This window comes from Podarcis bocagei (assembly GCF_964188305.1).
Source record: "Podarcis bocagei genome assembly, chromosome: 1".
Taxonomy (NCBI): Eukaryota; Metazoa; Chordata; class Lepidosauria; order Squamata; family Lacertidae; genus Podarcis; species Podarcis bocagei.
This window is the reverse complement of record NC_138125.1, coordinates 39,318,324-39,334,839: the sequence shown is the minus strand read 5'-3', so window position 1 is coordinate 39,334,839 and position 16,516 is coordinate 39,318,324. Positions and strand designations below refer to the sequence as shown.

Sequence of the window (16,516 nt, the reverse complement as noted above, 5' to 3'; positions counted from 1 at the left end):
AATCTGACTATTCAAATAAATAGCTTAAAAAACCCCTAAAGACTTTAATTGGCAAAGCAAGGCATCCATGTGGGGGAAGTGGCAGGACAATTCCTCTAATCTAGTAAATATCTCATATATATATATATATATATATATATATATATATATATATATATATTCATGTTCATGTCTACATTCTGGAGAGTAAAATAGTATGCATTTTGCAATAAAATGTATCACTCGTCTGAGGAAAAATTCATGAGTCTGTTTGAAGAAAAAATAGTGAATTATGTAATTTCTCATGTTTTATTACGGTTGCAGGAATATTTTTATACGGGTTCCACCAATGAACTTTTTACTCCCAGAACTGAAGTTGTTTCCAGTGACAGAATTTCACTGATTTCAGTATTTCACTTCAGTAACAAATATCTAAAACACACATTTTATGTATATTTGCTTGGAAGTAAGTCCCATTCAACACAGTGGGGATTTACTTCTGTATAAATCTGCAGAGGATTGAGCTGCAAATGTCATACATATTTTTTTTAATTCAGCAAGGGATTTAGATACTTGGCTGGATCCAGCGTACCTTCCTGCAAAAGAGGAGTTTCCTCCATTGCAGAAAGGTTTTTTCTCCAAGAAAGGAAGCTTCTCTGGGTTCAAACTGCTACTTTTAATTGATTATTTCTGACTGGCTGAATAAAACATAGCTATTTTAAAAATATCACTTTCTACTATTTTCTACACAACACACTATATACTGATACATGGCCACTATCTTAAGTTATTGCATCTCAGACTGATTAATAACAGTGAGCAACTACTAAATATGTAAATAAAGTTATTTTAATAATATCCACTACAGTTACTCATAAATAATAATCTATGACATTGCAATCCTACAAATGTCGACTCAGAAGCCCCACTGTGTTCCCAGATAAATTACAGTACTGCACCCTATATTAACCATAGCCAACTTGTTTCAAACGGATTTAGCCACAACCTAATTGGATTAGGAATACAAATATTTCCATTATGAAGCTGGTTATTCAGCTTATTTTTTTGATAATTCTTGCTCTGTTCTATAACCTCATTCTATGGATTTCTCTCCATCATTGCAAATATGAGACTATTTTTTTCCACAGTAATCTACTACTGTCACACTTATAAATGGCTTATACTTTGCAATTTACCACACTGGAATGCCCCCATCCACCTTAAATTAACTTGAAGCAGTAGTTTCTAGATTAAAACAAAATAAAATATCCAAATGATCTGAGCATGAATAAAAATGCCAGATGTCAAGCTTAGCAAATATTGACAATATAAGGATATATACTCAGTCCAGACACAATTATCTACATCCATCTATTGATTTCTATATGTGGATCAGGTTTCCTACTTTCAGAAAAGCTGACTAAAGTGGTAAACTTCACATATTCCGTGAACAGCAGTGCACATCAAACACAACTATTCACAAATGTGTCCCTACTATGTGCAGACTAACAAAAGGTTTTCCTTTTGGAGCTTTAGGAGTGAAAGCATTTCGCCCGAGAATTAAGAATTATTGGTGATAAAAGGTTTTCACATGAAAGCTGGAGTTAGCTTGTTTTCTGCTTCTCCAGAGGGTAGGACCAGAAGCAAAGGCTTCAAATTACAAAAAAAGTATTTTTGACTAAATATTATGAAGAACTTTTTGATGGCAAGAGCTGTTCGACATTGGAACTCACTACCTCAAAAGGTGGTGGACTCTCCTTCATTGGAAAGGCACCTAGAAGGTGCCTGGTGCCAAGAAGGCTGGACGCCTTTGCAAGCTGTTGGGCAAGAGAGGTAGAGCAGGAAAATTCCCTGTACCGATTGGTGCATTTCTAAGGTGGTGAAAGTGAGTGGGCAGGACTTGATCCCAATGTAAGGGACAATCTGCCTTCCCTCCAGCCTCTCCATTTGCAGCAGCACCCTCCCTGTCTCCCAGTGTGCTTCGGGGTCACCACTAGGGGGCCACGTAGGAACTTTTCCCAATCTGCATTTGGGATCACAGATTGGGTTTGTGCCTACTTCACACTGAATAGCAGGACAGAGTGCTAGATGGTATTATTATTATTATTATTATTATTATTATTATTATTATTATTATTATTATTATTAAAGTTATAAACCGCCTTATACCCGGAGATCTCAGGGTGTTGTTTAAATAGGTTAATCTTTTTGATTTGATCATTTTTGGCAGTTCAGGTGCAGGAAAAGAAATAGTTTGGTTTAGCCTGGTTGATGCCCTTTGGGCACCTTTCAGCTGAGGCCCACTTCTGGGACTCCACGATTCAGAGGGTGAGATAGGGGCCTCTTTGAGGCCAAACTCTCTCATCGACCTGGAGTTCTGCGTTCCAGGGGGCTGGAGATGAGATAAGGCCTCCCTTCTCACCTTCAGGGTGTAGCCGGGAATTGGGGCAGGCTAGGAAGCCATGCCTCAATTCCTTAGGCAAGGGCGGGTTGCCCAATGGCTACAGTTATACAGCTAAGTTAGTTCCCCCTCTGCTGATTTCAATTTAAGATCTAAATAAAAGTGGCTCAGTTCAACCCCACCTTATGTGTCTGCCTCTTTATTTGCCTATCAGGGCACAATGTTACCACTGCCAGTTTTTTTGCTTAAAATGTTTGCATAACCCCCCCCCCCCAAAGCTCTAGACTTTGAAGTGATATAAACATGTAATTAAAGAAAGAAAAATACTTTCTCTAGACAACCTCTATAGCTTGTCTTTATTTTTTAGTAACCTTGAAAAGAAGAGGCTATTGAGCCTGCACAATATATCTATATCTATGTAAGTGCACATACATCATTTCCTAATATGCATTGCACATTATGCACATTTGTCCTATCCTTCCTGGTATAATAAACATGCTTTGAATAGAGAAGAGGAAAACCTACGTCGATGCATACTTTTAATACCATTCCAATTTTTCATTTGTTTTTATTTTGTAGTCTAAAAGCATTATGTACTTCACACATTAATGTTTCATAGAGTTCAAATTACATTTGCAGGAACAATTGATGTATTCTGAATAGCTTCATTTATGTGTTTCAATTCTGTCTAATAATAAATGTGATTGTCTGCTCACTGAATTATACAATATACAATCCAATATACAAAATGGATACACATATTTTGGGTTACAAAACATCAATAGGAAGGTATAGAAGATCTCAATATATCTTCAAACAAGGTAGCAATCCTAGACATTGAAATTAATAAAAGACACGCATAGGATTGTGCTGGAAATCATTAAACAGTAAGTTTTGGCAAATGCAGGTAAATCTGTGTAGATTTAATGGCATTCTATCTAATAGTATTCAATTAGTTCACTTTTTTAAATTCCTAGAACACTTTTAGAAAACTGGATTAAATTTCCACCTACCCAAGTATGTGTACAGTGTGTGTGTGTGCTATTGCTCTTATCTCTCAAAGTAGTAGAGACAGGTTTGGTGGAGAAGTTGGCTAGACCAGGCCTCAGTTCCAGGTCTCACGAGGTCAGACAAATGGGCTTGAGACATGGCGTAAGTAAACAACCTCACCGGTCCTGGACAGTATCTGTGGTGAGCTATGATAGACATCCTACTTCAGGCTTTGCAGAATGAGCTGCTTGTCCATGGGGATGGGAAATTGACATTTTTTTGCTTCTCATTCTCTGATTGAAAGGGGAATTGTTTTGGGGTACTATGCACCACCAGATACGGCGGTACATGTTTCAGGTTTGGTCAACTTCGCTTCATTTCTGAAAGATAACGAGGTGACAATTGGCAGGTTCCGTGTAGGTGCACGAGAGAGAAGAATGTAAATGAAATGCGTGAGAATTTCTGATGCAACCTGAATGGAGAAGAGTGGGATATTTAAAACAGCATGTCAAAGTTCACAAGCTCAATGTGACCTGGGAGAGGGGGCACAATTGGAAAAAGTGGACTCACTGACCTTCCTCCAACCCTTCTAAATGTATCAGTGGTAATAATAGCGTTATGAAAATACTTAGGAAATGGTGATGATAATGCATGCAGAACCTCTTTAGGAGACCTTTAATGTGGACTACTAAGCCAATATTTGGAGCCACAGTTGAGTCACCCAGTCAAGGTAGTTACCGAGTCACATTGGTAGCTGGGATAGCTAGACTGAGGACCAACAGGCTGGCGGCTATATAAAGTTGCAAATTAGCATTTGTAATTGATAAAGATTATAATGCTATTTGAATCCATATTTGGGACTCATGGGTAGGATTCAACATTCTGTTATATATTTTACACCCCAAAGACTTATACTAATAGTATTTAATTAAACTTTCCCTAGGCAACAGACTGTTACTCTGAGACCCATCATCTCCTGCAGCCACTATCTGAATGAATGCTTCAGCAGAAGCTTTTCCAGCAAAAACTAAGGAAGAATTAATAGAAAATGATCTCATATCACATGACTTCCTTGGACACAAGCTGAATCTTTAGAGAGCTCAATCCATTAGCTTTATGGCTGCTGTGTGGCACCAGTGGCACAAAGTATTTCTAAAAGATATGCTCTAGTTCAACCAAAAGTAATTGAGTTGAATAGAGAGATTACAGTGTAGAATTATATGGCCTATGTTTATCCAAGAAGATGATTTAAAATGGTACTTATTGGCTATTAAAACCTGTTGCTCCATGACTAAAACTAAGGGGAATATAAAATCTTTCAAAACACTGGGGTTTTTTTTGTTTTGTTTAAATACATCCTGATCATCTCAGAACATGTAGAGGAGTAAACAGCCTGATTTATTCATGTATGTCTAAGTCTACATATGGATAACATTTTAGAAATTTAAAATATTGCTACCTAAAATGATACAAAAAATAAATTACAGTGGTACTTAGGCTGGTGATCTTTGAATACACAGTTCCTATTGCCTTCATCTGGAAAGGCACAAAATGAATATTTCTGGTTTTCACTGATTAATGTTGAAGTCTTTATACCCAGGAGAAAATTCAAAATCATATTATATAATGTTAATATGAAATTAATAGCAAATAATTTGGCTGTTCATTTGGTTGTTGTGTAGAAAAGATACATAACTGCTTCAGATATTTGAAAATAGAAGGTAGACTATGCAGCTTCTCGAAGCATAGTATGTCTAGAAAATATTGATTCAGACTCAGATACTTGCTTGTGAATTAATTAAGCTCTTTCCCCAGGTTACATTGAACCCATGGAGAGAGAAGGAAGACTGCAGACATCAGGGGCAGCAACTAGTAAACTATGGTTAACAGCATTGGTACAAGCCATTATTAAGCCATGGTGTGAAGCTGGTTTAAGAATGACTTCCTGGTTTGTTTGCTCACATGTGTTAAGAAGCACAGTGAAAAGGCTTGTTCATATCTTAGGATATTAAACCACCTTAAAAGATTATTTTAAAACCATCTTAAAAGATTATGGAAGCACAATAGATCCCTACAGATCACTAAGAACCTGTAGCCCCAAACTCACCTTAAGATTCTTTTGGTTTAATCCAATGTTTTGTGACTGGAAGGAGCCTCACACAATGGATATTTCCTTCTCCCTCCTGCCCTAAGCTTCTTTGTACCCCTGAAAAACTTCTCCAGAAGACACTGCTTTGCCTTTTAGAACAGTGGTTCCCAATTGGTGGTCCATAGTCCATGGACCCCAGGAGATCTGTGTAACCCGCCCAGGGGTCCGTGGTGCCATTCACATCACAAAAACTACCATAGAGATGTTAACATTTTCAAAGTAGGAGGTCCGTAGCTTGGCTTTTGAAAAACAGGGGGTCTACAGTACTTAGGTAATTGGGAACCACAGTTTTAGAGTTTTGTGTCAGTTGATCAGATTGTATTTTCAGTGCATCTTTATAACATCAGAGAATGATGCATTTAGCATATTAATAGGTATATATCAACCTATTTCTTATTTTCCTCTGGTGTAGAGCCAGTGTGGTGTAATGGTTAAGAGTGAGACTCGTAATCTGGTGAACTGGGTTCGATTCCCCACTCCTCCACATGCAGCTGCTGGGTGACCTTGGGCTAGTCACACTTCTTTGAAGTCTCTCAGCCTCACTCACCTCACAGAGTGTTTGTTGTGGGGGAGGAAGGGAAAGGAGAATGTTAGCCGCTTTGAGACTCCTTCAGGTAGTGATAAAGCGGGATATCAAATCCAATCTCTTCTTAAGGCCAGAAACTATTTGAATATGTAAATTCCGAGTCGCTGAGTCACTACTGCAATCTTTTTCCTAATATGAAATATGTTTGTGTCTTTAAATTATTCTAATCTTTGTTTAAGTTGTTGTTCATGTGCATATAATCAGAATTCTCATCCTACATCTACAAAATGAACTTGAACCCCCTTGAGAAATTACACAATGTTTCTATGGTTTCCACATCCTCTGTTTTAAAATTAGCAGCATGTTTGGGCAATACTGATTTCTTCAAATGAATCATCTAGAAAACAAAGAAATTTGGTTAACAATTACCGTATGTATTCTAAACTGATGAAGGGTTTTTATGACTAGTTCTACAAAGATAATTCCATGCACCCTTAGTTTGGGTGACTATTAAGCTTTTCAAAAACACCTAAGAATATGAAGGTAGTAATGAGGAACCTGTGGACCTTCAGATATTGCTGGACTCCCAATTCCTGTCAGCTCCAGCCAGCATGTCCAATGGTCAGGTATAATGGGATCTGTAGTCCAAGAACATCAGAGAGCCAAATGTTCCCTATTCTGGTAGTAAAGCAATTTAGTGGGGGGGGGGGATGTGGTTAGGCATTGATACCTCTAGGGTATTTCCCTGGGGATAGGCTGAGATAAAATAATGTATCATAGAATAATCACTGATTGCTGGTCTGTCATTGACCCTATATCCAACAGAGACGCCTAGGGAAATACCGAGAAAGAATCACCACTAAAATGTATCTGGCTTTACTAAGGTTGCCTGGGAAAACACTTCATTATGGAAGCACGATGGACCCCTATAGATCACTAAGAACCTGTAGCCCCAAACTGTCCTTAAAAAAAAAAAAGGCAAGTTATTTATCTAACGTTCACAAGAATCTAAGAATTTTCAGACTGGCTTCTTTGCTTAACTTCCCTGTACACCATTTCCTCATACTAGCCACCATAGAAACAATATGTGAGCATATTGGAATGAATTACAAAAAAGGATAAGCTATGTTACCAAAGTGACTGTAGCTGTCAAAAAGCAAGTACCTAGTGCTTGCTTCCCTCATTGCTATGGTAATATGTGGAAACTGATCACATGTAGATGCCCTGATCATGTTGTTCATTTCCACACCAGAACAAACCCTCTCAATTTGTCCGCTTACAATGTCGTGGGAAAGAAAGATGCAGTCAGGGTGTTTCACATGTTCCAAGCTTCACAGATTACTGATGTGGTATGGTAATCTAATCTTACCAAGCAGGTCTTTTGGTGGGTTTTCAAGTTATTTAAGATCAGGGTGTAAGGATAAATTCTTATGCACTCTTAATTGGAAATATATTTCCATTGAAATCAATAGAACATTGAAAAAGAAAGAAAACAGAGTAAGACTGCATACTCACACATATTTATGTGGCCCCTTTTCTTAGAAATTTGAGTGATTCATATTCTTAAAAATATTTTATTCTTATTTCCCTATGAATGGGGCATTAAGACAGAGATATATCAATAAAATGATTCTGCAAATGATAACATGCATTCTGAGTCTTAGATTTTGCAAAGCTACCATATATAACAAGTTAATGCATGCCATTAATGAATATAAAATGAATGTGGAATTAAAAATTCAACATGCAATCTAAGAAGAATGCTGCTATAACTCTGGTTTAGAGATTAGAAATGGACTCACAGGGAAGAATTATATCAGTTGTATTGGAATCAGGTTGAGGAATAGCTTAGGAAATGCTTTATAGCCTACTTACATTTTTTTATTTTAATAAGTTTGTCACAAACAATGTTAAATTTCATTAAATCATGCTAAAGCTGCAATCCCTTACCTGTCAATAAATCCCACTAAATTCAGTGGGACTTGCCTCTAGCAAGGCCTGTAGAGCATTGCATTATAAGCTTACAATCCTATGAATACTTTCTTGGGTGTAAGTGACATTGAATTCAGCAGGACTTCTTACACGTATTCCCCAACCCTTCCTGCAAGGCATACAGTGCAGATAACATATAATTCCTGCATGTTTTCCTGTCTGGACAGCTTTCAGATGCCAGCCCTCCAAAATCGACATTTACAGCTCAAACTTATTGCTTGAATGTTTGTTTAAACCTAAACACCAGGTTGGGACCTGGGAAGGGGAAGGGGGCTTTAATCCTTTGTGCCTTGCTGCAGTCTGGATCTGAAGGCCCCTAGCCCCAATAGACCTGTTACAATATTTGCATTGGAAGAAAAGCTTGCACTTACACCAATGCAATTCCAATTAAAAATGAAACTTTTCTTTCAGTGTTAATAGCAGGCACTGGAGGCTTGCTCTGAATCAGAAACATAATGTGGCTGGGTGGGTCGGGAAGGAAAATGATCCTGCATTTGTTTAAAAAAGTATTACCATGATTAATAATTGAATTAATGGCATGTTGTCCAGTTTGTGTCTAAGTCCTATCTATTTGCTAGTTTACGGGGAGCCAAGTGTGATGCCCTCCAGTTGTTGTTATACTCTGACTCCCAACATCTCTGGCCACTGTTCCTGTTGACTTGCGATGGGAGTTGGAGTCAAACATGGGGAGGGCACCACATACCCCTGTACTAATTATAACCCTTTTGAAGATGCAACAATTTAACTGCGTATTCGATTCCAATATTATTTTATGAACTTTGCTTTAAAACAGCTAACATTTTGCAACAAGTGGAAACAGAAACCAATGACTGATGTTGGATTGCTTTTCAACTAAATTTAACAATAAGGTTGTAAAAAATGAAAATGCTCTTGTTGGCCAGAATGGTTGGATGCCAGTGAAAAGTATGAATAGCTAAAAGTAGGGTTGCTGTATTTCAAGAGCTAAAAATCAAAAAGTTGTTGCGCTTTTTTAGGGCAATTGCTCAATAGCACTGACCCCGAGCCTCCCACACCAGAGTCCAAGCCTGAAACAAGCCTAGGGTGCCCAAGCCAGAACCAGAGCCCAGGTTGCCCATGCCAGAGCCAGAGCCAGAGCCCAATTCACCCGAGCCCAAACCAGAACTGCCTACAAACTTTTTATTTTTATTTTTAAAAGACCAAAATCCAGGACGTTTGCTTTAAAACATAAAATTCCCACCAGATGGGCATGTAGGACACCCAAAAGGGCATGCCTGGGAATGCCTGGACGTATGGCAACCCTACCTAAAAGGGAAGATGTTCCTTTTACATGTGAAATTGCCAAAGCTGTAATGAGGCTATAAACAACAACAACAACAACAACAACAACAACAACAACAACAACAACAACATTGCTTGGATCAGAATCATAGGACAACTGAGCAGATGATTCCTGTTGGTGTGGCCTGTTCAGCAGAAATGCAACTGGCTAAACTGGTCTGGGGGAAAGGCATATCCTTTCCCCATGTGAAATGTCAAAGGCATGCTCAAACAGAAGGTAATGTTACCAAATTTGGGTTTAGAAAGGAGCTAGAATAATTCCTGTTTGGCGAATGGAAAATCAGCTGTTTCAATGGTTTAGTGTTGGGTGTTTTGCAGTTTACTTCACTTTGTCTTCCACGCTTCCCCTCCTCACTCTTGATTCGGCTTTTGGGATCATTACATACTGAATCTCATTGGCTATGCATCATTTTGATGAAGATAAAATAAAGCTTCCTTTTGTTACTTTGACGAGTTGTAGATTGTTTAAAAGGTACTCAGCAGCACCAAGGTGACTGACCACCATTGTGGAAACCATGAACACAGGGATAAGGAAGGGAGGGAGGGAGGAGGGAGGAGGGGCAGGGAGAGGGGGGGATTTTGAAAATCTGCCCAGCAAAACCAAGTATTTTTCCCCTCAAAGATGTTCAGCTCTGCCATATTTGAGATGGATTCTCCTAGTAAGATATTTCCAAAGTACGATGAGAAGTTGGAAGAGAGAGAGTAAACGAAATATAGAAAGTTAACATCATTAACTTCCAAACAACTCCTATGCTGGAACTGCTGTGCTGGAAATTGATGAACTCAGGAAACCAGATTTGGAAGATGAGAATTAACTTTGAATTGCAAATTTATACTGTAAGGGACTGCCTGTTTGTAGGACAAAAATGCAATCTTAAATTATAAATTATTTATAGATTAAATACTCATAAATCAACTCACAATATAAAGTCTTCACTATTGCTCTCACATACAAGCATATTAATTTGGACATTTAATATTACTGACAGCAGGGTTTTATTCCAGGGTCTGGGTTGTAAATGAGATCATATTTCAAATATCCATGTTAGAAACAAAATATGTCAAGGCATTCTAAAAGTAATCTCAGTATCAGAATATGTTGGTTAACTGTTCAAAGGTATTTACCACCCAGAATGTTCACAGACTACAATTTATACAAAACATCTCACATGTTATTGCATTTGTGAACTAAGTGCCACAGGTAAATATGCAATTCTTTGTAAAATTATAGTTCATACCATTTCAAAGTTTGCTCAGAATGGTATCTCTTGAGTAGGCGTATTGCATTTTGTGACATGCATATAAATCAACATACAACTTCTATTCATGATAGAAGTTTGATAGCATGTGCCTATAACAATATATAAACTTTCCAGTTGCACCAAGTCAAAGCCAATCATGACTAGCATTCTGTTTCCAAAGCCACATGGAAGCCAAAAAGCAGAACAGGAAGGATATAACCATCATCTGTCTTTTGTCCCCAGCACCAGATATTCAGAAATACATTGCAACTGAATGCGTTAGTCTATTTACAGATGACTGCTATGAAGAGTCCATGGTAGAATAATTGCCACTTTTAAAGCCATTCCAGGCTCACCCCAACCAGGATAAAAGATGGGTTTGAACAGTATCCTTCTTCCTTCAAACTGGTTTCACAACCAACTTTCTTCTACCCCGGACATGGATGCACCAAAAGTGAGGAAGTAGTTATGAGGAATAATTTTGCTGCTGAAATGAAGAGACTTCTGGCAGAAGACCTTTTTCTTCATCCAAACACAGAGAAGTCTGCAACATTCAGTTAGCCCCTCCAGGGAATATTCCCTCCAGGAAATTTAGGGTTACTTCCTGAGATGGCCTATAACATGTGTGGGGGAACTTTTTTCTCCATATGTTTTAGAACTATCAATCCCATCAAGGATGATGGGAGTTATAGTTCAGCAACATCTGGAAGTCCAAAATTTCCTCATTCCTGGGCTACAGCCATTTGTAGACTTATAACCAATAAACCTGTCTAATCCTTTAAAAAAACAACTAATCTAAACTGATAGATTTTATATGCTTATTAGGTGTTGTGCGGAACGTATTACCAAGCAAAATTTAGCATTATGAGAAAGGGTGTGTGTGTGTGTTACTGGGATCCCATTCTCATCATCTTGTGACTAATTTTAAAAATGTCTATTTTGACTTCTTTGTTCCTTTCCCCTCCTCTGAATTAAAACATCCAAGCACTTTAGCCTTTCTTCATAGGGAAAGTGTTCAAATCACTTCAGCTTCCCTTGTGTACTTCACTGCAAAGGTACCCCAAAGTAAGAAATTTGTGGGTTGCACATCTTTTCTATTTATATTTTTGTTCATTGGAAAAATGAAATGAAATCCAAATCCTAGAAAAAAATATTATGTGCTATATGTAAGAATTCTCAAGTGCAATCCTACCCCCGTGACCATGCCGATGTCTGAGAAGGTTAGAACAACATGTAGGTTGAGGTTCTGGTGTGTGTGGCAGGGGTAAGAGTGGTGCTGGTGGGGTTGTGCTATATCATATGCCCTGCAGAAATATGCTGCTGTTGTGGCATAGGAAAAAGCAAGAATTAATTGTGTCTCCCTTCTGCCTGGCTGGCTATAGCTGACAGGCCTGAGACAGAGTGGTGGTTATGCCACTCTGTTCTTCCCTGTCAACACTTAAGACTGCTCTCCTAGTGACTTGCTTATTTCTGACAATTTCATTTTAACACCACTAGCGGGAAACGGTGGTCTAAAAAAAGTGTTGCATCGAGTTCTCCCCCCCGATATCTCCATGAATGGCATTAATTTGAGGCTGGTTTCACAATAAATCTCTTCCAAAAAGCATCAATTTAAGTAATAAAGCATGCATAGACCATTACTGTTAAGTCACTACATCATTTTTAATGGGCTCAGTTAATCAGTTTATGCCATCATACTAGTTCTAACCGTAATATTCAGGCTGCAAGCCTAAACTTACTTTATTATGGAATAATTCTCTATGAAGACAATGGGAATTTCTTCTGAATAAAATTGCACAGAATTGCACTGACTCTGAGAAGAGTGAAACAGTTAACAGTGGAAACCTGTAACACTGGGTTCACTGGGGCTGACTTATAGTTTAGGACTACATGCTTACTTTCTCATGATAGTATAACTGGCACTGCACTCTTACAAAACTGTAGGAAGATTTGAGCAGTGTGACTTCTGCTTGAAAATTAATTTTGTCGAACCCTGATGAAACTTGATATAATGTGAAAGTAGCACAACAGTGTTTTAAACAGATGTTTGATCAAGTTTCTGACATAACTGAAGTTTGTGCCTACTAGATTCAACAACAGGATGTGATACCTTTGTATAACTGAAAGACTATGTTAAACAAAATAATTTGAATTGGTCAGATTACACTTACACTATGCAGATGGTGCCCTAGCTATGATTATTTTTCCAAAAAAAAAAGCACCAAAACAAAACATTGCTATGTTACCATATTACTGGATTGTCTACCAGTGTTTCCCAAACTTGGGTCTCCGGATGGTTTTGGACTACAGTTCCCACCATCCCTGACCAGTGGTTCTACTAGTTAATGCTGATGGGAGTTGTAGTCCCAAAACAGCTGGAGACCCAAGTTTGGGAAAGCCTGGTGTAAACTAAAAAGTATTTTTGTTTATGTACCACTAAATAATGAAAAAGTGCTCAAAGGTAAGGACACAAATCTTGCATTTGTCTACACATGTGCATGAGACCCAGCACTGAAATTAGGGAAAATTGGAAGTGTTGCATATTACTGAAGGTTCTGAACATCTTTCACAGGTGGTGAAAATAGTGGAGAAAAAAGACTTGCTGTTTCATTGTAGCATTGCTTTGCTGAGAGCAAGCAAGCTATTTGATAGATTCTGAAAACAAACTGCAGGCACTACTGTTTTTGAACAGAAAGTGAAAAGTAGCTGATGTGTGTAGATTTCTGAACAAGAAGCATGGACTCTGTAATTGCTTATTGTTGAATTGAATGTATTACTGACCAGTTTCTTCAACAAAAATAAGGATTTTTTCTTAGTTTTTGTTGTGGTGATGGGGTAGCTCCAGTCTTCAAGCAGCAGAAATAATTACTGCATGCACCTTGCTTTTATTCTGGTATTTCCTGACATATACAGACAACATACCAGCAAAATTAAAGGTTATTGTACTCTTGGCCAAGATTCACAAATACATTAGCATAGTTCTATCCAATGGTCGAGCAACACACGAGGAGAAATTGTGTAGGAAGTGCATACGCTGGCCCCACTCCATGTGTGTGGCCTCAAGTTTGACGTTTTGTTGGGGTTTATAAGGGTGGGCAAATGAATGAGGGGTTCCGGAGCACATGAAGGCTTCTATGTGCATTCAGCTGAATGCGGGAGCCCCCTTCATGTTCCGTATGTGAAAGGGACTTGGGGTGGGTGGGCAGAACATATATATGCGAGACCTCCCTTCCCTCTTCACAAATTCATTTCGAATGCCTGAAGTGGCCATGTTTGTTTCAGTGAACAATGCTGCAATTGTGATTGACACATAAATCGTGGAGCTGTAAATTTGTCATTAATTCATTGGCTTGCTTTCTTAGCTTCCATTTGGAAACCCATTTGAAATAAACATTTCATTTAATTTCTCACAGGAGCTTGAATGTTATCAGCTTGAAATACAGCTTCAGCCTCTGAAACAAAGCACACTTTAGCCCTAACCCTGAAATACAATGAATTGTGATTGCAGGTAAGCAACTGACGATCGTAGCTTACTCTGAAAATTAATATCCATAGAATAGTTTATTCATTTAGGTGACTCAGGTCTACAATGCTTTCTGTTTTGGTGATGCATGTATTTCAGTAATGGGGCTTAGAATTAGTAGATGACTGATAATAAGTGGAACCCCCCCCCCCTCAAAATCATGGTCATGATAGAATTCTCTTTCTTTTCTTTATAATCAGTGTTTTAACCATGCAAACTGATTCAAAGGCACTCTATTTCTGCTTCCTTAATACTGCAGAGAGAATTTGTTTGATTGGGAGAGGGAGGGAAACAATGATAGGTTGAGATGGATAATAGCTAATAATGTTCCAAGGAGGATGCTAGTACTGATATCACCTGCACTCCTATGAAGTGATTATCTGCTACAACAGTGTGTGCATGAACCAGCTGAGTCGTATTTCATTTATTTGTTGCACATCATTAATTATGAACAATTTAAAGGTTTCCCAACATCAGGATTGCTAATGTCTTTTTCTTGGCAGATTCTCAAGCATGAGAAACATGCAATTAGATGTGTTAAATTCTATATTATTGATACTTATAAAAGAGCAGCTGAATAATTTATTTCACTGATAATGAAAGGTTTTCGTATTTCTGCCTATGCCATGAATTATTTTGTAGGAACATACCAAGGTTGCAAGCCTAGATAGTCATTGATGTGTATGTGAGACTTTTGCAAATGTTCACTGCAGCCAATCACTAGGCTAAAAAGGTAAGTAATTTTAAAGAGAAATACAGCTTGCCCATTACGCTAGGTGGCTAGCTGCTGAAAACATGAAGTACACTTCTGCTGACATTCCACATGTATTCCCATGGCTGCCAATGGCCAAGATGCTGTTCAAAAGTTGTGCAGAAATTATTTATAGCTATACCTCTTTATGTACACTTAAAACACATCAAATAAAACTCTTATTAGCAAAGAACGAAAATCACAGTTGCACTCCCAGCCACAATAGTCAGCAGCATTCAGATCTATGACAATAACTGAGCCAACAAAATGCTTTCTGAAAGACCCAGGCTTAGGCTTGATGGTTTAAGAAGTTCAGTGTCAAGGTTTGGAAGAGTCAAGTTTGTGAAGCCTGAGGATGTTGGCTGAACTTTTGTCCTTCCTGGCTTACTAGAACAGTCTGATCAAACTTGGCTAATTGGATTACAGAAGTTATCAATGCCTATTTGGTGAAAGGTAAGATCCTAATGGCAATAAAGGAAGTTGTGGTGAGACCCTGCTTACTGAATAATTCTCAGCCAGTTTTAAACATTTCAGATTTTGACATAATGGTGTGGTATCTTAATCCAGTTTATCCTGAATGATATTACCTGAACCCATTTCACAAACTGGCAGACCTAGTTTTGTCATCAAAAGTGTCTTAGTCACCCTACTGGACAACCTGCACCAGCAGATGGGATAAGGGTTGTGATGGCTGGTGATGCCTGAACCTAGTAGAACTGCTTTAGGACCAAAAAGGTTATGTAGGCAGAGCCAAAGAGGTCTAGATTTCTCCCTACTCTCCTCCCTTGCACAGAAATAGTGGATACTGAAGATGAACAGATAAGGTCAACAGTAAAATTTAGAATTTAATCTGCTATCCTATGCACACTTACTTGGGAATAAGTCCCACTGAACTCATCAGGACTTACTTCTGAGTAGGTATGTATGTAGGATTGTACTGTCAGTGACTTATAACTTAGAGGTAAACAGAAAATGCATGTATATAAAAAAGTAAACCATCAACATAATTTTACCTCCTTTCCTGCAATTAGAACTATAGTCTCATTCATATGTGCTGCAACAAATAAAAGTTACCGTACTAGTGGAAGTTTAAGGACTATCAGATAAGCTTAACTCCCACACTGTCCCAACATGCCCAGATAGCTAGTTATGTATCTCTTAAATTCTATGTCTGATAGTTCATACATGTCAGAAATAGAACTTAATCTCAATCTTGCACACTTACCATTTTAACTCAATAATACCTAATTTTGAATAGACATGTAGATGCTGGCCTGCATTGCTTTTTCCTATGCCACTGATGGTGAGGGGAACTGGGGCAGTGAGGAGGCCATTCCATCTGCCTGCCTACCCTGCTCCTAGGTGTCCAATCAGCTTTGCCCCAGCAGACATAATAAATAGGTCTGGATGAAAGGGGGGGGGGGTGCAACTCTATTGCTTCCCCAGAAACTCTCAGTAATTTTCCCACCGTTACCCTTCTGGACCACCAGGCAGAAATGGGATGAGAGGAATACACTATACTCTTTCCTAGGTCACAGATAGAGTGCTGCAAAAGTGCTGGGGCAGATATTCCTGTTGCCATGTCCACAACCACTTTTGCACCCATTTTGACTGGTTCCAGAGATATTGGAACTGGCCCTATAG

At 38.4% G+C, this 16,516-nt stretch overlaps 1 protein-coding gene across 5 annotated transcripts in view; it reads right to left on the bottom strand.

Annotated features, from left to right (window-relative positions):
- Positions 1-16,516, bottom strand: part of NOVA1 (NOVA alternative splicing regulator 1) — a 141,728-nt gene that overhangs the window by 7,253 nt on the left and 117,959 nt on the right. The window lies entirely within an intron of this gene.